The sequence below is a fragment of the Dromaius novaehollandiae genome, chromosome 8 (assembly GCF_036370855.1).
Source record: "Dromaius novaehollandiae isolate bDroNov1 chromosome 8, bDroNov1.hap1, whole genome shotgun sequence".
Lineage (NCBI taxonomy): Eukaryota > Metazoa > Chordata > Aves > Casuariiformes > Dromaiidae > Dromaius > Dromaius novaehollandiae.
The window spans coordinates 14,231,679-14,254,114 of NC_088105.1; the positions used below are offsets into that span (position 1 = coordinate 14,231,679).

The following is a 22,436-nucleotide window of genomic DNA, read 5'->3' on the forward strand; positions in this document are numbered from 1 at the left end:
GACTCAGGCAGATGTTAAGGCAGAGCTGATACCTCAGGACAAGCTCTCTGCTCAGGCATGCCAGTGAATTCTCTGCATCTTCCCATGGCATTGACTCCCACTCCTCAGGACCAGAGGCTCTAGAAGTGCTAAGGCAGCCATCAGTGCCTCCAGCACCTTGCTGCCTCGCAGGGACCACTGCAGGATGTCACACTGCCAGCTGCCTCCAGAGGGAGGAGAAAGCTTTTCCCATTCACCTCATCAGGCTGTTCCCTCCAAGCTGGACGGCTACCCACGTCATCCCTGCGATGGTGGGCTAGGCCCCAGCAGGGACGGTCTGGCTACCCTACCAAACATGGCTCTGTAGCCCTTCGATGGCGTGCAGCTGGCCAGGCTGAAGGAGGCTCAGCCCAGAGCATTTCAATAGGGCAAGCACACCCACAGAGCAGCGAGGTGCTGGATGAGGACCAGGGATGGAGGCCTGCTGGGAATGCCACAAGCTCTTTATGCAAAACAAGGTGCAGTGCACACAAAATAGCAACAAGGGCAGCTAGTCATGCTGGGACTGTCTGGGATAAATGTCTCTCTGGACTACAGAACAGGAATCTGACAGAGACCTATGGCAGCAGTCCTTAGACTATCATATACCGCAAAAACCAAACGACATGCTTCCTACTGTTCTCAGAGGTGAACTCAATAATTTACATTTTGGACCTACACTTTCTCAGATCTGATACATTCAGATCCAGGATATTGTTTCTGCTCATCACAGAGACATACATAGTTCTGAAAGCAGTTGTATTGTTCAGCATTATCATGGTATAAACTGTCATGTTCAACTAGCTCGATATTCCACAAGTGGAGAGTGTTTAATTGTATTTGTGCATAATAGGAAATTGCAAGTCTCTGGTGACAAACTGTTTCCCCACATTTTGTAAAATAATGCTATGGTTCCAGTAAGTCCAGCTAAACTTCACCCGTAGCATCTTCATACAAAATTGCCAGTCAGCTCAATTTTAATGGCTAGTCCCACCCAGAAAGGATCGTCACACATGGTACAGGAGGACAGATGAGGACCCAGCTCTGTTATGGAGAGAACGAGATCCCCATCAAAACATGCCCAGTGTCCTGTCTGTCAACAAACCCTCTCTTGGCACTGTTAGTTCTCATCCTCTGCCACCGCAAAAGTCCTCGTGCCATGACCACACTAGTGTCCTGTATTCACATCCACTCCACAAGATGTGCCCTAGCTCATTCCCATCAGCAGACCCTGGTCATGCTCCCCCCTCACCCTACAAGCACCTCTTGGAGTGGCCGTGGAGGGAAGGCCAGGCCAAGGAATAGACTGTCAAGGAAGGGGGAAAGACAGTGGGGTCATGAGAGCCAGAGGAGAGGAGAGCAGGAGAGAGCAAAGTGCTTGGTGACACACAGAGAGGGCAAAAGGCCATGTGAGGAGACACCCTAGAGATGAGCCGTGGGAAGGAGAAGGATGCATCTCCTGGCAGCTGGACAAGATGGTCCATGGGAACACTGTCCGGCAGCCGGGAATCTCCTGGGAGACTCGGCTGTCATAGGGGGAACACGTGCACATGCCGCGTGGCCTACTACCCTCCAAGGGAGGTCACTGAAAGCTGATCCAGTGCCACTGGGCTTCTGGGACAGTGCAGTGGGATCTCTGTCAGGCATAGGCCTCCAGCATGAGCCTTCTGCTCAACACTGTCTGTAACAGTCTTTACTGTTATCTTGTGCTTGAGATTCATAATGGAGAATAACTTACATTCTTTCTGAGCAAAAGCAACTAAAAATACTGCTAATATAATGAGGATGAGAGATGAATTTATAAGGTGGTGCAAGAAAGCCCAGAAGCCCCTTACAGTCATTAGGCACTCCTGCAGCTCTCAGCTGGGCTCGTCAACAGCAAATGTTCTTGTTTGCTAGGCAAAGAAGGAACTTGCCTAAGACACTGGCAGATACCTGGAAGGCTCCATATTGGAGTGATTTCTTTCTGTTTCCTCTCCCTTCCACATCCCTCTATGGGATCTGCCTCGCAACCCTGCGAGCCCCTTTCTCCAGTCCCCTGGCATCTCTCCTATCAAAATATGTGGGGCTTTAGCTGTCAGCAGGTATGCACAGAGCATTTGGTAATGCACCACACCAAATGCTGCACTGGGAGAGAACACAGTGACTATCTGCCCATTTTCTAAGCCAGCAGCAAGCTTAAAAGAGGGGTTTCTCCTTGTCAGAGACAGAAATTGCCAAAAACGCTCACAGCTTTTTCAGTCTCATTATCAGATAGGGTGTTGCAATTTTTGCCCCTGTTGGAGAGTCTGTCCCCTCTGATGCAGGCCAGAATATCTTCAGCTGAAGCACTACAGATTTGTTATACTGTCAGACGCTGATAAAAGAAAAGCAGAGGCCTCAAGAGGGGAAAAAGCAGAGAGATCAGGCTGCGATAACTGGATCCCTGCTGCTTTCACTCTTCAAGACAGTGTGACAGGTACTCCTGCCAAAGTGGTTCAGCTGCAGAAGGACCCAGAAAGAAACCTACCTGTGTCACACCAAAGCCAGCTGCCTAGACACCCCTCCCAAGATGCAGGAGCTCTTCTCTTAACAATAAGGCCATTTTCCTTTGGAAGAAGCTCAGCCCTTTGAATCAAAGAGCTGGGGTGAAAACCCTGACCTGGTGCTGTCTCACACCTGTCTCCCATCCATGCTGGCTCTAACTGTATTCTGCTTAACACACAGCCTTGCACAGACACTGAGCAATCACTGCCCCCTGTGGGACTCAAGCAAAGGAAGTTGCTAATTTAGACTTTGAATCATTCCAGAGCCTTTTGGGGTGCTTACATCTCCTATTCAAATAGATAAGGCCTCCAGGGGAGTTACCTGGCAATCTGAGCTGTATTTAGAGTGACAGGCAGCTGATGTAAAACAGGCTCAAAGGCAGTTTGAGAAAGATAACTTGAGTAGTGAGACGCCTGGCTCTCCCTCCCCATAGCCACAATAAAACATTTGATGTGCCTCTTCTCTGCACTTGATCACGTTCCTGCTGCCTCTGTGATTCATATTATGCAACTGATTGACTTTGCAAGATATGAGAACAAAGTGTTTTCTTGCCCTGTTCCCTGATGTGCATTAAGTATGTTAGGCTGAAAGGCTGAAGCAGAAATCAAAACAAGCCCTAAAGCCCGTTTTCTCTCCTATCACTGAGCCGCTTTGTGAGGCTGAGGGACTTCGTGCTGCAGCAGTCTGGCACTATCCTCGGCACGCTTTCACTGGCTTGCAGAGCTCTTATGTTGCAGCTTCCTGGTGTGAGGACTGTGGCATTTTCTGTATCCAGCAAAAAATGTGTTTCAATAGTATTTTTCTCTTCTAGAGTTAATGAGCAATTCCTGAGACAACTTCAAATCCACTGGACGTGAAAGAAGTAAGCCTTAAGGCACAGAGGCGAGCTGTCTTGCCAGCTGCATCCCAATCACAAAAGTAAAACATGTCATCAAGAAAGTGACTGGGGACTGAGGGCATCCCCTGCTCAAGTGAATGCCATATCCCATGAAACTACAGCTCTCTCAGGGAAGTTCAGACTGCTCCTGCTCAAGAATTCATGCATATTCCCCACTGCCCTGGGGTTGGCATATTCCCGTTTAGGACTTTCTGCACTCTACCAAGTCCCCAGGGCCGGTTTGTTCATAGGACTTTGCACCACGATGCTCATGCTAGGAGGGAACGGGCACTGCCCACCCAGCAGATGGCACCTATATCATGTATCTTCATAGCCAGGGTACATCAATGTGACAGCACTGAGCTTAACAGAGTTATTGCACTTCATTCAATCTGATGTTCACTGGAGAGGTTTGTGTTCCTGCTTTCTCCATTCTCCTGCATCCAGCTGTACATTGCTTGTATTTATGGCTCCCAGATAATAAAGCCTAAATCCTGCTATGCTGTTTTACTGCTTTTTAAATTCTCTAATATATGCACAGTTGGTCCAAAACCATCAGTAATGGTGGGGGAGGTAGGACGGACTCTGTCAGTAGCAGAGACTTAAGTGGGCTCAGATTTTAAAGACATTAGCTCTAAAATCCTGCTTGTCTTTGAGTCACACAAAGTAATGTGCAGCAGAGGCTGGAAGGGGAACTGGGACAGCTATAAAGAAGGGATAATTTTTCTTCTTCTTTTTCCCTTTCATGAACTGTTCATGAAAGAGGGGGGAAAAAGGATATACTGCCTCCAGCCTGAGATGAACCCAGCTGTGCAGCAAATCCTCCAATCTGAAACAACCTCCACTAGACATCATACCAAGCAGTAACACACCCTGAACCCCCAAATGACCTGCAGTACACACTCAGGTGTCATCATATGGGAACATACAAGTTATTCCCAGTTGAGACTTCATTCAATTTTTATGCAGCCCTATTCTGCGTTCTGCAGCTGCTAATATGTTTTCAGGAGACCTGTTTCAGCACTGGTGCAGAAAGATGACTTCCATCTCAACCCACCTCCACAGCTGAGTTATCTGGCCCCAATTTACCTGACTCAATTTCCCAGAGCTTCCAACTCAGTGAAGCAAATACTTTGTCCAGCAGCAAAGAGAATCTCACCTGTCCCCAACCTGGCTGTTGGCCTGTCTGAACTGATGCAGCTATGGGGTCTGAAGGAAGATCAGTGAAATGAGATGGGATAAAGAGATTCCCCAAATGAGGTTCTCTCACGGGAAGCGCTATCCAAGCTGGCTTTCGGAGCGGTCCCCAACCGCGAGGCTGACACTGCTTTACAGCACGCTGTCAGTGTGCTAGGTTGCTCTGCTGGTACACCAGATTGGGACATCCAAGGGGCTTGGGTGGAGGCATACCACCTGCCTGATAGGTCCACAATACTCAAATATTCATCCATGGGAAAGCAGCAGTGGATCTAGCATGTACAGGGCTAAGAAGTGTTGTAAACAGAGACACAGTAATGAGAAAACTTGTTTACCTAAGGAAAGGCATGGAGAATTATTTAAGACAGTAGATGTTGGGGGGGAGGAGCTCCAGGTGCCATAGAAAGCTATAGCCCCAGTGCCATCCTGGTAATTATAGTGTGCTCATATAGTTCTGCAGGCAAGAAACTCCGCTTTTCTTGGTGGTTTCGAAATGTCCTCGAAATACACTCTAAGACCTTCCCCTCGTTTTTCTGTCTCAAAACCTAGGTTCATTCATACTGGCTAAATAATACCAACGGTTTACTAACAATACCAGATGTTTACTTATGACCATGTGTAGAAAAAATTTTGTAATAAAATTCAGTATGACAGCTTATGAAAGGGGAAGGTGATGGTTATTTACAAAATCTTTAAGTAAATGTATTTTATGCACTCGTAATAATTATCTCATAGATTTCATTCACTGAAACTCTCACAGTCGCATACTCACAAGCATCACGGTCCATCATCTGTGTGTGACACAGGAGTCATCAGTTATTATGGAGTGATTCTTGGCCTCTGAATCCTGCTGACTTCAGCTTCCTTAAGTCTTAGGCCAGGTTGTTGCCCACTGTCTGCTTCTCCAGGTTTGGAATACGTATCTTGTTTCCTGGGGTCTAAAAGGAAAAGGAAAGGTATGTGATATGCCACAACTTTGTTGCCATCCTCCTAGCAGGATGCGAGATCTCCTACTGATTAGCTGTCTGTGCTGTGGTCTTACCAGAGCACAGGCCTTTTGGTTATGCCATAAACACACTTCTCAATTTTACTGCTGGGAATAGCATCTGGGGAACCGGGTCCTGGAAGCGGTGTTCTTCATTAGCAATGCTGGTCATTCTTTTAATCCACATTCTGTGTTTACACACACATTTCCACTCAGACTCCACCTCAACCTTAATATTTCTGTTACAAATCTCAACATACATTTATAGGGGATAACCAGTATGCTCTGCTCTATTCAGATATTCAGCAACAGGCTGGAAGATGGATATTGCTCTTCAGGAAAGCTGTAGACCAGCTGGAGAGTCCAAAACACAGACCTGTAAGGAAAGATGGAAGAATGAGAGTTCATTCAGTCTAGAGGTGAGCAGATCAAAGGGACACAGGATAATGACACATGTAGTACCTAAATGTCATATCCATAAAAGGTTGCTGTTACAGAGAGGAAGATGATAAACCGATTACCATGTCCAAGCTGGTTAGGACAAAAAATGTTTGTCCTGAATTACAGCAAGGAAGGATTAGATTAGCCATTTTCTAGCTGTAAGATTGCGAAGTACTGCACTAGATCACCTGGGGAAGGGCTTGTAACAACTACTTAGAAATGCTTGTACCACAAGTTAAGTTTACTTGTCTCTGCTTAGGAGCTTTGCCAGGGTCTAGATGGCCTCTTCACATTTCCTCAGCAGGGATTTATTCTGGAGGTGATAAAACAGGAGTCTAAAACTCAGCTTTGTCATCCATATGTAGGTTTTCTGGTTAAGTGTTGGGTGCACAACAGATACTGCTCCCAAAGATCTGCCTGACTGCTTCAATCCAACTGCTTTTGAATAAGCACCAAGCAGCAGACATCCACTGGCTCCATACAACCTGTCTTCAATGAGGAAATTGCAGCTGCCCTTTGCAGTCCGGACTTTCCCACTCTTACCAAGCTTTGCAACTGCACGTTTGACCACTGCAGTAAGTCAAGCTACAGCTGTGTCATCAAACCTGGAGACTCTCAGGCTGCAAACACTGTAAAGGTCTATGGTGCCCAAGAGCAGTCTTTCCGCAGAACTCATGCTGGCCCAGGTACATAAGCGTACTCAAACTACAGTCTTTCATTTCGATACAGATCATTGTCTCTAAAATTTCCGGTCTGTGTCGCTGCCTTCAAGCTTTCCTTTTTTTGAGCTGAATGGATTTCCAGGCACTCTGCAACCCTGGGGAAAGGGAAGCTGATTTCCTGTCTAGAGAAGGCAGCTCACAGTGACCAGTCTCTGGGGAAAGGATGATTTCAGTATTTCTGAGTTTCCAGTTAATTGTGTTTACTGAAGAATACATAGCATTAGAGTGTCTTGAGCCTTGGCCAGGTTTGTTAAAGAAAATAAAAGCAATTCCAGTCTCATGTTAGAAAAGTGGAAAACCTCCTCCAGAGGACAGGACAAAGGACAGAGACAGAAGAGAACCTCCTTCTAGTGCCTGTCTAGTGATGCTCCACAGCTTGCCAGACTTCCAGTCACCTTCTCAGGAGACCCCACTTTGAAATGCTTTGTGCGTCAGCAGGAGCAGGGCTGCTTCACAAGGAGTCGAGCCAGGAGCCAAGGGTGACCCTGACATAAGCCATGCCCTCACCAATGCGGGCCGTCCCGCAGGGCCTGAGCAGGGCAGGTAGCGCAGTGGCTGCTAATGGCCCATTGGCAGCCCCAAGCACTGCAAGGGGACTGATCAATGCCATGCAGGAAGCCGCATCAGGAACAGCAGGAGTGGGGCTGGAGACAAGCCTACCTACAATGCAGCTCAGGGAAGGATGGGGGTCCCAGGCTTGAGCTTAAACGGAGCTCCTGGGCTGTGGGTATGGGTGGGGGCCAGATGAGGCTGGATCAGGGCAATAAACTGTGTCTGCCCTGACACCGCATCTGCTCTCTGGGCCTGCTCCTCAGCTGGGCAGAGCAATCTCTGAACCTCCCCAGGAAGATCTGTGCAGCATCATCTGTCCCAGACAGGAAGACAACCCTCAGATGCTGCCTAGATCCTCTCTGACCAGTTCCAGTCTCATCCTGCCACCTCCTCGCTTTCTTCCTGGCTACACACCGTCACCTGGGCTCCCGCTGATTCCTCCTGTGGTCTAAGAGCAAATCTTGCAAATTGCTCACAGCAATCCTAGTTCTGCTGTATTTGTCCAGCTACAGACCCATTAGCCAGCAACTCTCCCGTCATTCTCTAATGATTTAAACCACAAACCCATTTGTCATGCTCCATCTTCTTTCCCAGTGAGCGAAAGTCAATTAGCTTTTTCAGCTTTGCACTGAAATAGCCCTGGCTCTGTCTTGCTTCTTCACCCTACCAGGAAACACTCAACAATAATGATTTGCCTGGATGTCTAGTGTTCTGCTACAATGAATTTCAAGCTCTCTGAACTTTTCTATCTGCGTACCAAACACCTGAAGCAGGAGGTACATTTTGCTGCCAGAAATTCCAAGATGAATCAACTTCCAAACCTATCACTTGGCCAATTTTTAGATTTGTTTTTATTCTTTATGTACAAGAAACTAATGATGACTTTTGCTACCAGGTCTTATTTACTATCCTAAACTATCTTTTCATCAATCTTTCTCATTTTCTTTCTCCCAACTTAGTAGAGGAATAAGCTTTCTTGAAAAACAAGGCCTCCAACAGGTCTACAGGATCAGGCCTGCTGGTCTGTGCAATCTAAGGACGTGTAACACATGACTAGGCACATGACTGCAAGCGACTGTGTGGCCATCATTGACTCCCCCCATCTGTCACAGCTGGGGGGGAAGCATGCTAGCAGGTACTGTGGGATAAATAGCAACTCCACAGATTCCAGTCACCTGCACGTGCCCAGCATCATCAAAAGAAAAGGGAGAACATATGTATTTACCAACCAGAAACACTAACAAGAAATGAAAAGCACTGTATTCCTTCTATTTTAAAACAAAATTTTAAGTCACTTGTGTGAGTCCTGAAAGCCCGACGAGTTGTGGTGGTTTGTTGTGGGTGATGCTGGGATGAGCCTCTCTCACGCTGTGACACAAGGCCCTCCTGATCATCCACGGCATTGGGAATATCGGCGAGAGCGGTCCAGACCGCAAGCGGTGCCTGGTCACACAGCAGCCACAGTGCACAACAGTGTCACCTGCTAGTCACTGCTCCGTGACTAGGACACGCCTGCTTGTGGGTTGCCATCCTCCTTGGGGTCAGGGCAGTTTTGCCTTTTGCTAGCTTGGGGACGCTGGCCAGCACTGGGCGATGTCAGGCAGCGATAGCTCCAAGCTTGCTCTAAGGTGGCTGACCCTGCTGGGTTTGGCCAGCACTCAGTTTGTAGATAGAGATGTTGTTAACAACCCTGCCTGGGCCTCAGTGAAGAGCCAAAGACAGTTTTATGAGAAGCCTGAAACATGGGACAGTGGCTGTTGCACTCAGAAGCAAATCAGCTCCAGACAGAAACTACCAAGAGGCAGGGTGAATTTCCTTTGAATTTGTCAGTATTAGGATACGATAAATAATGTAATAAAACTTGACTAGTGCCTATTAGTTATATGTGAGTACATGCAAGAGTTTTAAAGTTAAAATAGGATAATGTTTCTAAAACGAAGATTTCAAAACTACTGTTCTATCCTATTGATATTTTAAACTGAAGATATAGTCATTACAGCAAATTCAAATGAAATAAATGTTTTAATTACATTACTGGATTGTCTGCCTACTTTTAATTAAAGAATATGCAATTCAAGTATTAAATAAAATTATCTCACATGGGCTTAGCTTCATCCCTATTCAGTAATGAATCTATACATTTGTGTAAATTTCTTTACATTAATCATATGTATTTTTGAACTAGAGCCTGAGAGAAAAGGCTTGGGAAGGACACGCTATTTAAAGAGTAGACATTGGTCTCCTCTATCGATGGCTGTCAGTCATATGCTGATAATGGCTTTTATTACCTAGCCTGCCTCTCAGAGAGTAGCCAACCTTTCTTCTGCCAGTATGGTAAGATACAGACTTTGTTTGGATGTTCCCTGTAAACTCACTCCCAAAAGAAAAAAATCCCATCTTTCTGTAAGTGTTTTGTCACTGGAATCTCTCTGGGGACATGCCATACTGGATCTCTTAACAATCCTCTGGGGTTGGTTTATGTGTTAGGAGATGCCATACATTTCCTTCACCATAGTAACTAGGAAGAAACACTTCAGGCTAGTATCAGCTCTGAGGTTCCTGCCAGGGTCTTTCCTGGGTACCACTAACGCAAGATGTGCAGCATAAGTCAGTTCTGGGGAGGATACCTGCTATTTAAATGGGAGTGAACATGTGCACAGCAAACTGTTTGTGAGGGGTTTGCTAACCTCTGCTTCAGCCTAAGAGGCAGCAGGCAAAAGTCACCCAGCCTGGCTTCAGGCACAGCTCACACAATTAGAAAAGTATTAGCTGAGCTTAATAGGAAAATCAACATTAAGCAGATAGGAGCTGGTGCAGTTTTTAAAAACAATGTAGTGTTTTTCTCTGGCAGCAAACCAGGCTAATGGAGGACTTCCAGCATCCAGAGCAACCTCCAAATGAAGGCTTAATTGGCCTCTAAAGCCACTCATATAATTACGCACACTTGTAATGAAGCATGATAAATACAAGAGCCCAGGACTGTGGTTTGGAGGGAAGAAATTATCTTATCTGTCTCAGAAAATAAATCAAAGCTCTTTTACCTCTTTCCTTACATTGAAACTTCTTTCCAGCTCCTACTTGGCTTGCAGAGTCCACCTTGGTGCTAGCTTCCAGTGCAGTGCTGAGACCAAGTGGAAATCCAGCATCGTCCTGCAATCAGAAACACAAGGCAAAAATTCTGCTTCCCCTGGCTGCTGGGGACAGCTCTCCACTCTCCCACCCTTCCTTGGTGCAGATGCTTCTCAGACACTGGCTGGATTACAGCAGACTTAGACTGCCTGCTGCTGGTGTGCACAGTACAGTCCTGTAGCAGCAGAACTTCAGATTTGGTGAAAGCTTTGTATTTTGATTCTGCCTTAAATTTGGCCAAATGACCCTCCACAATTTCTGACTGACAGGGATATCCTCGTGTAGCTGCACCCTGAAACATCCATCCCTGTCAAATATTCAGATACAGTAGCAGCAGCTGCAGTGCTTGCTCCAGGCAGATTTGGGTACACTCCCCCCATAGCAGGGACCTGCAGCCCCTAGAAAGAGTGGCCCAGGTGAAACTGGCTGGGAATCTGAGGTACGGTTCCCTCAGTTGCTGTGCTGGATCACACCAAAGGTGAACGGGGTTTGTGCCAGCTCACTTGTTGCTCTATAAATTTCTGGTTCACTGGGGACCTACCTGCTGACTTGTTTGTGTTGAGGAAGACTCTTGATTTCATCAGTGACTCTAGAATCTCAGAGTTTTTGCAGTTAGAAGGCAGTCAGGATCCGTCCGGTCTAACGATCGCCCAAAGCAAAAACACCTTTAACATTTTCCTTGTAACCTTCCTACAATCGGGTGACATCTAGTCCCACTGGAAGAAAACTTCAATCAGGCCTGTTAGGGAGGATCTAGAAATATCACTAACCTGAAAAGGAGAGCTTTGGATGCAAAGCAGAGGTGCAAAGAGGTAATACCTGTTCCACAACCTGGCCTAATTTAGACATAAAGCCAGTTCCTACCCATGCTGAAAAGAAGAAAGTATAAGAATGCCTCCTACCTCATTCTCAGCATGCCTTGTTGAGACAGGAGAGGCGATAGAGATTCCAGGTTCTCGCTGCTCCACAGCTGCCATTTCCAGGCCTGTGAAGATGGAAGTTAAATTTTTGTTTCTATCCAACATTCTAAAAATTACATTTCAGTTTTCATTGCTTTGGCCTAGCAGGGAAAAACAAGCATCATGTTTTGTTTTGAGGGTTGTGTTGGGAAGGTAGGAAGCTCAAGTTTCTTTTTCCCACAGTGGAAAAAAGGTAGAGGCAGAAGATATCTTTCCTCTCTAAAATTTTAAAGAAAACCCCAAAGAACTGAGAAGAGATCTTCAGGGAAGAGGGGCTGAGAACTTTGCTGCAAAAAAGACATTTCTTAGATACCCACAGGACAGAAATAGCTTACTGCCCTTCCCATTCTGCTTTGGTGCTCTCCTCTCCCCCAGGACACTGAGAGACTCCTCACCCAGGACATATTTTAAACTAGATCAGGAAAGCATCCTTCCTCCATATACCAGCAGAACAGCTGTATGAGCACTGTACCCAGTCCTGTCCAACTCGCCATGCAGTCAGCCAGGCTGGTTAGCCCAGGCAGAGTTTCGCAAGACCATAGCAATAATGTTCACGTTTTCAATGTCCATTCAAAAGACACCATGCTTCCTCTCCTTACACTTTTTCCAAATATTGATCACTAAAGCTAGGGACAGGAGCTCTCTGCATCCATAACCCAGCACTCTACTCCCAGAGCTCAGAGCTGCTAACAGAGAGAGAAAAATTTTTCAGGAGAAAAATTCCAGTCTCCTCTAAAGATGGGGAAGGCATGGCATGGAGACTACCACCCTGGCCAGAAAGACAACAAGGATGCAACAGCTAGCTGCCTGCCTGCCTGCCATGGGATAGATACACAGCACTGAGCATCCCTTTTACTTAGATTGGTTTTCACCATGTATTTACAACTTTAAACCTCACTTGTATGTACTTACATGTACCTTGGCGTTCTGGCCTTGACCCTGCAACCCTCAAGCTGGGGAGCTCTGGTACTCATTTCTGATGTGTCTACATACACCCTACATACTGTCCATCAAAGCCACTAAGTCCTACCCAGTGGGGAGAGAGGTAAGAAATTTCCATCCTATTCAAAAAACTGACTTAGGCTGGACTTAGTCAGCCTCCTGTTAACTCTGCAGCATTCAGCTACAATTAAACACACTGAGCATCTATCACAGGAGGACCATTTTTCTCACATGACTAACACACATTGTTTACCAACGTCTTCTTCCACATGGGTCAGATTGCGTCAAGAAATACCACAGGCCAACCTAATGTCGAGCGCTCATGAATATTATGGTGCACCAGCTGATCTGCTGAAGCAGGCAATATTCAAGCAAAGGTAGAAGCTAGCAGCACCCCATCCCACCACAGAAGATGGTGGTTGATGTAAAACAGCTTCCCCACCATTAACTGCGAGGTACTTGGCACAGTCTGGGCACAGACCCAAAGTCCTCTCCTTCCATCTCATCATCCCAGCAGCACCAGCTCTCTGTGCTCTGCTCACCTGATCTTGCCTTGCTTTTACCTGCATGGGACCACCCAGCCCCAGGTACCTGGTCCTTTTTGTGATTCCCAAAAAGGCTGCTCTATCACACTGGGATGAAGAAAAAAGGAGAAATTTCTTGTACCTGCCCTATTCTGAGCTTCCTGCTTTGCTATACCAAGACTTTCCAGAACACCCCTGGGAGATCTAAACCCTGTAGTTTTCAGCACAGCCTGAATACAGGCCCCCCCCCCCTTCTCTTCTCATTCTTTCTGCTCTTTTCCCTCCCTTACTTGCTTGAATGTCATTTCAGGAGACAGATCTCAAGCTGCTCAGTGAAACTTCTATCATGTCTGCTCTATTCTATTTACATTAATTTGTCCTTGCTTGAGCTAGGTTTTGTATCATTTCACAGCTTAAAATGCTAAAATTTGATCAACTCCTACTTAGTAAGGGCTAGACTTGCTACAAGCTTAACTGCCCTGAAGCGATGACAAGCAGAAGGTGCACATAACACAGTTACATGAAAAGAAACACGTTTTGTGGAAGCTTGAGTGAGACCCCAGAGCAGCTCACCTGTGCACAAGAGGTTTTCCCTCACTTGTCATAGGCTCAAGCCTAGGGTTTTACTTTGAAGTGTCTGCTCAGGCTCAGCCCCAAGAATGGCCTAGATGTAGGACTGCGGTTCCCTGTCCTCATCTCTGCTCAAACAGCCATCGCAGTCAATCTGGCTAAATAAACACAGTATAGCAAGCACAGATGCAAAGCAGTGACACGTGTTCTTTCAGCAAACATAAAAGGACTATGGATCATAGTCCAACTGCTTCTTGCAACAGTTCCTGCACTCAGTTACTAGATAAGGACCCCAGGTATCAAGAGAACAGTTTGCGTGCCCTCAGCACAAACACGGATTTTTTACTGATAGGGCTCTAAGCAGAAGACAGTGACCAGGAAACCTGTGCATTATCTCCTAGCTCTAGACACTGGAGATTCACCAGAAGCTACAATACACAGGTTGAGCAAATGTGTTAGATAAAAACATCGTGGTGATCCTCAGCAGAGACAGACATTTCTCTAATGCACATAATCTTTAAAGTGGGGGATGATAGCAGAAGGAGTGGGGCATCCTGAAATGCTGTTCAACAGACAACTGTGCAATACAAAACACTGTGCGCTGTGTGTTGGTACTCATTCATATGCCCTGCTAGCTCAAGCCAGAGCTATGTGGCTATGCCCAGTGTCCACAGAGGCCACTGGATTCAACCCAGGCACTTAACAGACACAGCAAAGCAGGGACAGGGTCCAGCAGCTCTAGGATCACCTCAAAGTTTGAGAAATCATTTCAGGAACTGCACTGGAGCAGTGACAGCTCTACATGCAGCCTTTGAATGAGGCACGCTAAGGCTGTAGTAGAGATCCCAAACAACATATGAATCTGAGGTCTCTGGACCTAGCAATACATTTAGCTTCTATTAGTTGAATTAGAAAGAGACCTTTCCCATACCCCCACATGTGCAGCCAAGTGAAGCTTGCAAGATATTGCCCTTGACTTTGCGCCCACCTCAAGTCCTGTGAGATCAGGAAAGGCTCAAGCTCTGTCCACCAGAAATGCTCATCCACCCAGGCTCAAAACTCCCTCTTCATAGTGATGGTCAGGGGCTCAGCAGACTGTCTGTATAGCTGAGGTTAGACTAGGGCCTGAGCTTGCACAGTTGAAGGAGCCCAATTCTCCTACCGGCTACATGGCTGACAGGGAAGCTCATGTGCTGGTCAACGTCTGGGGCAAGCTGACGGGTGTTAGACAGCAAAACTGAAGGTCCATAAAGGCCTAGTTCACATGTGAGCTTTCTCCCAACCCACAGAGCAGATGATCAAGGAACAGGGGCTGCAATCTTAAGCCTAAAGCAGGAACAACAGTCAATACAACACTCAGATGGCACACCAGGAGACACTGCAGGGCTCAGCTACAGGGTGTACCACAAACATGGGCTCTCCCCTCTACCCTAGGCTGGCCCAGGTGTTTTCAACTCTTGCCAGCTGGTCTTTCTGATGGCTGCAGTCTTGGCCTGCTTAGAGAGCGAGCTGAATCTCAGGGGGAACCCCAACAGGAAAGGATGTGAGCAAATTATCCCCAGAAAAGAACCATAGCAGTGATAAGGAAAAGGAATAGAATCAGCAAGACCACAGAGCCAACTCCGCCTGTATGTAGTCACAGCTGACCCAGACCCAGCAAAACTTGTTTACAACCAGCAATAACTGATGGAGCAGGACTTTCCATTACCCGCTTGTGGCAGGAAACCTCGTGGCCAGAATGTTATTTTTATGACTCCATCTGACATGATCTATGGTCTTGCCACCCCTCCGAGGTCACACCTCTTTAGCCTGTGCCCTGCTGCTGCACTCAGCTCTCTCTGCCCATGTAAGGAAGTCAAGAGCCTGTTAAGATCAGAGGCAGGCTACAGGCACGTGCTGAATCACGCTCCGAGCACTCGCCTCGCAAACTGCTCCTTGCTAACGGCAGTGGAGCTAGCGGAGAACGGCTGCTTCCCAACGCCCTCCGTGGAGGGTGCGAGGCAGCTGCCACGCAGAGGCCTCGAGCAGCCGGGGCCCTCACAAGGGCACAGCCCAGGCCGCTGCCCCAGAGGCTCCTGCGCCGCCGGCTTTCCAGGCTGCTCCCGAGGCTCTAGAGATGCTTCAGGGCTTCAGCAGTGGCGGCGCCGCCACCAGGCCCCACGGCTGCCCCCGGCCGCCCCCTGCCGCCGCGGCAGGGCGCCACCGCCACGACCCAGGCGACAGCGGCCGCCACACCCCACTTCCGGCCGGGGCCTGCCCCGAGGGATGCCGGGAGCTGGAGTCCGCGCCCCGCTGCGAGGTGGTGGCGGGCCGTCACGTGACGGCCGAGCGGCGGCGGGAAGGCCGCGTCTTCCGGCCGCCATTCGTGCCCCGCAGCATGCCGGGAGATGTAGTCTCGCGGGCCCTTCTGGCTGCACCGAACGTTCGTAGCCATTTTTACCAGCAAAAATTAACCCTCGGGCCGAGCTCCTCCTCCGCTACGCGCCAGACCGCTGCAGTGGTGGTACAGAGCTCGGCCACCCCTTCTCTTCGGGAGTCCAGAGCGAACTCCCAGACCACCACAGAGGCGGTGCTCCAAGGCCAAAGGCCACCATGGCGCTTCCTCGCAGCAGACAGGCCAAGTGCGCCATTCCTAACGCAGCGCTGTGTCGTACACGCAGTAACAACTGACTCATCGCCTTGCTTAAAACGACACTTCGGCCCACGTGGCTGCTAATCCCTCCCTCAGCGCCCAGTTGTGATTAGCCATTAAGCTCAGCACGCAGCTCTGCACGGGATTTCTCTCTGGAAGACTGATTCTGGCTCAAAGGCGACGATGGGCCTCACCAACCCCCCCAGCCGCAGGCCGAACATACACCCCATGCCAGCTCTCCAGCACAAAACACCCGGGGCTGGGGCTATTTACACAGCCCTGCCTCAGCCCGGCTGCCCTCGGCCCCGGGGAGATGGCACCTGGAGGCGCCCACTCGCCCGCCCAGCCGCGCACAGCGACTGCATTCAGCCCTGCACGGTGTGCTGTCCTCAGCGCTGGACTCTGCCGGGAAATGTTATTTTCAGGTCCTTCCTCCTTGGAAGGGCTCACCAGCTCTCCTTACGCGCTGGCCTCAGTTTGGGTGCAGAACTTGGTGCTCGCTCTTCGCATGTTGCAAACTTCTCCCCAGCACGCAGCTCTGCAAGTCATTCTGTCATGCTCCGTAAAACCAGCTTGCAGGTGAAGTCACCACTTTTCCTGCAGTAAATCAGTCCTTTCAGTTCCTTTTACTAGGCAAAATATCTGCAAAAGAACAGCCTGAATTATTACAACTTTTTTATAGTCATAAAAACCTATTGATCTATATCAGTGCTACTGTGGTTTAAAAGAAAAAAAAAGAGAAGCCCTCTCTCTGCTGGGTTATGTCAGACAAATTCTCAGCACTAGACATTAATAAGAGTAAGGAAAGATAAAGTGCCTGCAATTTTTAAGGAATGAAAGTCTGGTATGCATGCACGTATCACACACACATGGCTTTTTTGGATTGAATGAAAAAGATTTAGGACACTGATTTGCAAGCAAGGTCATTCGTTTCCCATTTTTTGAAGGAAAGGAAAAAGAATATTTGAGACCTTTTCCAGTAGAGGGAGCCATGGGATAGTTGTGGGGTTTAACCTTCCACTCCATCATTTGGATTGCCTGATTTTGGTACTTGCCCTATATTGCTATTCTTATCTTCCCTTTTCTGGGTAAGTATATATAAATGTTGGCAGGATCAGGCTGGTAATTTGAAAACCAAAGCATCAGAAAGCAAAGATTTTAAGCTTGGAGACCATCCTGGAAAAATCAAGTCTTACTTAGCCTCACTGACAACCTCTAACAGTAAGGATTTGAAAGCATCTGTGGATCAAGCAAAGCAGTCTACAGACCGTCTCTATGAATTACATAGAATGACTTGTGGTCACCATGAATTGGAATGAAAACCATTTCGTATATATCACATGAACAAGCTTTAGACTAACAATTTTCAGCTCTAGGCAATCTGAGCTGATTTGGAACAGAACAAATGCAACATTTATATTAAATTTGATGGCTATAGTAATATGAAAATTATTAGTGTTTATCAAATTGACAGTGCAAACTGATAAAGGATCATCTGTCTTAACACAGAAAGGCAATGGGAGCTTGCTTTCTGATGTGCATACTAAAGTGCAAAAGTCACAGTTCCCTCTGTTTTGAGGAAACATTTTTGGCATGCCTTCTGAAACTGATTTTTGTGACTACAGTATTCTAACTGTGTCAGGGAAACTCCGTCAAGAGAAAGACGGGATCGGCAAGTCAGGTCAGCAGAGAATTAGGTTTAAATACTAATGTCAAAGTCAAAGCTGGCCAAGTTCAACACTTGGAGAAGACAAGGACAGTGTCAAATCAAAAGCCAAACAATGAAGCACATCATGATTTGGGCTAAAAGCCAGAAAAATTAGAGATACAAACAGTGCACAGATAGCAAGGTCATTTGTCATGAACAGAAAGGCAAGGCTGATAATGAGGAATCCATAAAATCCCTGCTGCTACATAGAGTCCAGAAGGAAGAGCTGCTTCCATTCTTTCTTTTAATGCTGCTCACATCCAGTGCATCTCAAGATGTCTCAGATTTTACCCAGATCACATAGTCTTCAATCCAACAAAGTAAACTTATCAGATAAGATTTCTTGTATAAATTCAATATATACATAGAGTGGAACTTTAAAACTAAATTCCTTGTATGTACAACTCCAAAATCTATACTGTGCCTGAAACTCTTCTAAAGCCTAATTAAGATCATAGTCCTCTGCATATTACTGCATTGGGTAACTAACAAGCTTTTCATAGGAGTTTCTCAAATCTGAACAAAAAAGTGGCTGGTAGGTTGTGGGAAAGCTCTTGTTACCCTGACACTTGACAGCTAAAGCCTTTTGTTGGAAATTCTGTGATTAACTAAGAGGAGGAGAGATTATGACTGGCTGGCAAACACTGACAGTGAGTGGGCTGTCCCTATCCTGAAGCCAACCTTACCTCAAGAGAAGATTTGCAACAAATTAGGAGGAGATAAAGGAAACTCCTACTGCAAAACTCAGATCATAAAGGAAATAAAACTGCCCCAACTTTCATTTTAGAATACAGCTTTTCTTGATCTTCAAAAACTAAGTGAACTTTCCTGTAAAATTCCTCAGTCCTGAAGATTTGATACTCATTCAAATATGACTTGGAATTATTAAGTTTATACATAATTTTAGTGGTGAACTTCCTTGGTAATATACTGAAGAGAAAAAACAAAATAACTGGTAGCTTTAGAGCTTCAGATACTGTTTTATTTCAACAGATTTTGAAGCTCATTTTATATGTTTACATACTTGTATATTTTCATTTTTAGTGATGACTGAGACACTCATTTTTAAACTTTATTGTATCCATTTCGTTACTGCTCTGAAAAGCAATCTGCCCTGCTACTTTGAGAACCCTAGCACTGTTTGCATCAGTTAAGTCAGGACATCAGAACAGTGCACTTCAAGGAAAAAGTAATAATGAATAAAACATAGTAACAGATAAGCTGAAGACAGTATTTTTGCAAAAATCTTAGCTGTGCTCCAAATAAGTAGAATTCTGTACCTTCTGTGTGAGGACATACCGAACACCTAATACCTGAGCGCTCTGTTTAAACTACACAGTAGTTCAGTGGTAGTGGACTCCATTCTGATGTAGAAAACTGAAGTTTTATTCCTTTCTCTGCCCTAGGGGATTTGATCTTATGGCTAATAGTCAGTGGACCAGGAGTCACTGCTTTCTTCCACAGACTATGAGGTTACTCAGTCATAGTCTCTCCTTTCCCTTCTTCATCTTGCACAGAAGGACAAGAAAACCCTCAGCCCAGTACATGCTGTTGCTTGCACTGTTAGTATGGCTTGATAAAAATTTTCTCTTGGAAAATAGACAAGTTATTGTATGGGGAATCCCTATGGGCTTCTCATAGACAGAAATAAATCCAGTAGGATATTTTGGGCAGGATTTAGAATACATTCCTGCCTTCAAGATTTCCTGTGAATACCACACTAGAAAAACACGTTTTAAAATACATAAGTGTTTCCTCTGTGACAAGCCCTAGGTGAGCATTTCTGAAGGCTGGGCATTAAGGCAATTGTCTAATGAGCACTGATGTCATTGCTGTGCACTTGTGGAAAGCTAGTTGTAAACACTGAGAGTGGTTCAACTGAGAAACCAGCTTCCTGTAGATTAATTATGACAGTGATGTATATAATACGTAAATAGAATTAATCAGAGACGCAGACCAAATAACCATGGGGCAGGCAGGAAATGAATACAGCTGAAGACTTTGCAGACTCACTTTCTTATTTTGACCTTTCAAAAGACTAAACAAATGAATTTAGTTTAGCACACAAGCAAGCATTTTCCATAGCAGAAGTTGTGCAAAAACTAAAGTTTCCCAAGGAATTTTCAAGGGACAGTTAAAACTTCTGTTTGAAATACAAACAAGTTGGCAGACCGCATTAGCTGCAACTATAGATAAAAAGCGATTTACACACATAACAAAAGATGATGAATTTAGGTAAATAGGTCAAACTCTTAAAGCCTTTGTCTAAGAGTGCCATTTCAGAAAAAAACTAGAGTTCTGAAGCCCACTACACCTTAAACCCAGAAAACCAAAAATCCCTGCAAGACCATCACTAGCAGAGCTACTGTGCTCTGATGGATAAAGCAGTGGAAAGGTCTTCCTGGTCCATGGTTACCCACAACCTACCTGATATGTTATACATACCTGGTCAGAGACCGGTATTTCATTTGAACTAATATAGTTTATTCCAATCTATTGGCAATTGTACTTCTTTTTAGAGGAAAACAGAAAAGCAATGAAATCCGTATTCATGGTGGGCTAATATGTAGTATTTAAGGAGTCCTACTGAAATCAACAGGATTGCGATAATGTAGCCCTCTAACCTAAAAATAAGCTAGGCTTGCCCAAAATAACATTCACTAACTTGTCCGGAAACAGAGCCGGAGTGCCAAAAAGACATAAGGCTACATGAGAGATACGAAGTATAAGTTTTCACTGTGGATGTCTTACAAAATCCTTTTGAGATCCCTAGCTGAGAGGACCTACGGACCCTAAATGAAAAGCATCACATTGCTGTTTTCAGTGATGCATATCTGAAGCAATGCAATTTTGATTCCTTCCTTTTAAACAGCAGCAACAAAAGGAAGTTCTGTAATACGAACTGTGTGTAGGCATCATAACGCTTCTTTTCCACTGACTTTGAAGTATCCCACATGCCAAGTTCCTCCATTATGATGAATTTCTTAAATGCACCACTAAAGAAAATCACTGAATTAGCAGCCTGCAAGCACCTCTGCTTGAGATTTGCAGTAAAATTATTTTCACTTTGGTATTTTTCCACGAAGAAAAATGGGTTTTTATCTGAAGATAAATAAAACAATGGTATGTTGGATTATACCATTATGAAATGGTAGGTCCAATTATGGTTTGCAGTAATGGGTAAACAGCATAAACATTGATGAGACTGATAAACTGTTGAGATGTTTCTGAAGAGCAGCAGAGCTATTTTCCCAAACCAAATTCTTTCAAAACATGTCAACTCCCATTGCAGTAAAAAGAGAAATATAGGAATACATCTTTTCAGCCTATGCTCTGCAGAAGTTTCTTTCTATGCTTATTCTTCACAAGGCAGGGAAGAGATTGTGCTATGTTGTTTTTCTTTTGGCACAGAGGTGAATATTGCTTCCCCTCAGCAGAAAGTAAAACAGACATAACCCTACAAAAGCCACACAGCTGATAAAAATGGATCTGAATTGAAAAGAGTGGCAGAACTCCATTGTGGAAAAACCTGGACATTGACAGGACATGAGCACAGATGTAAAAGAGGAAAGGTTAACACTTTGCTGGAAAGCAATCAAAACAATTTTGAGAACAATGCAGAAGGACTGCTAGCAAAGGAGAACTGATTGCACTCTAGTTCTTAGTGCTGAAATGAACCACTCAGTCAGGGCTTCATTTCTGTTCAACTGAATTGAAAGTCTGAATCCTTCAATGCTTACCCTTTACAGAGCAGTATTATGACCTATTCAGAGTATAATACAATGTCCTTGTTGCTAATGCCAGTTTTTCTTTCACAGAGGGCAGTTACTGGTCCTAGATAAGTCAAGCACTGTTTTGCTATCAGCTATAATGGATCTCTATCAAATACCAATGGAAGTCAGTACAGAGACTTTACAACTGAAGAGGAGGCCCAGAGAGATGAGGACATCACTGCAAAGAACTTCTACTTTATGATCTATTCAGTTTTGCTTTTTCATCAAATAAAGGATCTTTTGAAAATATACATTCTATTCATCTATAGCTCTTGAAATCAAAGCTCTTCATCAAAGCTCTTGAAAAATGTATTTATTCTTTTCTACAAGTAATAAATCATTATGTCAACATTTCTTTGACTTTGCATAGATGACTTTGATTAAGGGTTTTAGAATCATTAGCATCCTTCCCAAAAGGTCTGTGAATACAGCTCAGTGGATAGAGAAAAGGTTGGGAATCAGGACATTTGGATCTCTTCACAAATGTACTTAGAGCTTTCTATTGCTCTAGTTATGTCATCAGCAACATACATAATATTCTGGGCCTGCTTCTTCTAGCTTAAAAAAACCTCTTCTTCACTTTTGTGAAAGTGATCTTGGAGTATGCAAAACAGCCCAAAGCCTAACAGGGTCATTAATACTGTTGCTATAACTACTGAGGTCTGCAGCGGAAAACAGAAATGCTTCTTAGCACCAGCACCATCATTGACAAGACACAGCCTGACTTTGATGCAGTTTGGCTACTTCATGGGCCTGGATTTGATATTAGCTTTCTACTAATGAAAAAAAAAAAGGGAGTGCTTGCAATTATTCTATGTTTCCTTTCAAGAGTTCCAAATAAATTCTCCAGATGTGCACATTACATTCCTGCATTCAGAATA

The 22,436-nt window shown here is 45.4% G+C and overlaps 1 protein-coding gene across 6 annotated transcripts in view; it reads right to left on the minus strand.

The window, feature by feature from the left end:
- The window catches only part of RGS4 (regulator of G protein signaling 4), a 39,541-nt gene that overhangs the window by 14,382 nt on the left and 2,723 nt on the right, over positions 1 to 22,436 (minus strand). The window contains exons 2-7 of one of the 6 annotated variants that reach the window (XM_064515748.1): positions 16,525 to 16,716; positions 11,350 to 11,432; positions 10,989 to 11,036; positions 10,360 to 10,468; positions 5,661 to 5,979; positions 5,391 to 5,556 (exon numbers count right to left, since the gene is read on the minus strand). The gene's annotated coding sequence lies outside the window, so the exon portion shown is untranslated. Of the gene's footprint in view, positions 1 to 5,390; positions 5,557 to 5,660; positions 5,980 to 10,359; positions 11,433 to 16,524; positions 16,717 to 22,436 lie in introns of all 6 variants that reach the window. The other 5 variants (XM_026123377.2, XM_026123375.2, XM_026123374.2 and 2 more) reach the window with 5 other exon arrangements.